Consider the following 1,018-nt stretch of genomic DNA (forward strand, 5'->3'; position numbering starts at 1 on the left):
AAAAAAAAAAAAAAAAAAAAGACAATGAATGCCAGAAGGAACTATGAAACTTGTTATTGAAGGTAGAGAACCTAAAGTAAGTGGAAACTATGAGGAAGTAAAAAAGCTTAACAGAAAATTTCAAAGGGAAACTCAATTAAAAATAATTACAGGGCAATGTGCAAAGACCTAGAATTGAAAAACCAAAAGAAACAGCACACTCAATATATCTTAAGCTGAAAAGACTGAAGGAAAAAATCAAGCCTTGAATTACAGTATTGTACATGTGCAAAATATTGAATGATGCCAGAGGTATCAAAAGATGATTGATTGAATACAGGATTATTGCACCAAAAAAATATAGTCAATATTAAACTATATCAAGAGATAGCATATGACCAAGCACTGATAGTACTGAAGGAAGAAATCCAAGCTGCGCTGAAGACATTGACCACAAAAATCAAACAGACAAAAACTCTCCAGGAATTGATGAAATCCAAATTGAAATGTTTCAATTAATTAATGCAGCAATGGAGGCACTCATTTGTCTATGCCAAGAAACTTGATGAATATCTGTACCCATTTCAAAAAAGGGATGGCCCACAATAATCCAGAAATCAACAGACAATATCATTAATATTACATGATAAAGAAAAGTGACCCAACAGAATACGGATATCATCAAACAATGGTAGCATCACAATGCAAGTAAAATTTTGCTGAAAATGGTTTTTAAATGGTTATGGCAGTCCATGACAGGTAGCTACCATAAATTCAAGCTGGATTTCAAAGAGGATGTTAAACTAGGGATGTCATTGCAGACATCATGTAGATCTTGGTTGAAAGCAGAGAATACCAGAAATATGTTTAGTTATGCATTACTGACTATGCAAAGGCATTCAACTGTATGAATCAGAATAAACTGTGGATAACATCGCAAAGAACAGGTATTTCAGAACACTTCACTATCACCTTAAGAAATCTGTACCTAGACCAAGAGATAGCTGTTAAAATAGATTTAGGGGTAGTTGATATTTCA

The sequence above is a fragment of the Chrysochloris asiatica genome, unplaced genomic scaffold, assembly GCF_000296735.1.
Source record: "Chrysochloris asiatica unplaced genomic scaffold, ChrAsi1.0 scaffold00073, whole genome shotgun sequence".
Classification (NCBI taxonomy): domain Eukaryota; kingdom Metazoa; phylum Chordata; class Mammalia; order Afrosoricida; family Chrysochloridae; genus Chrysochloris; species Chrysochloris asiatica.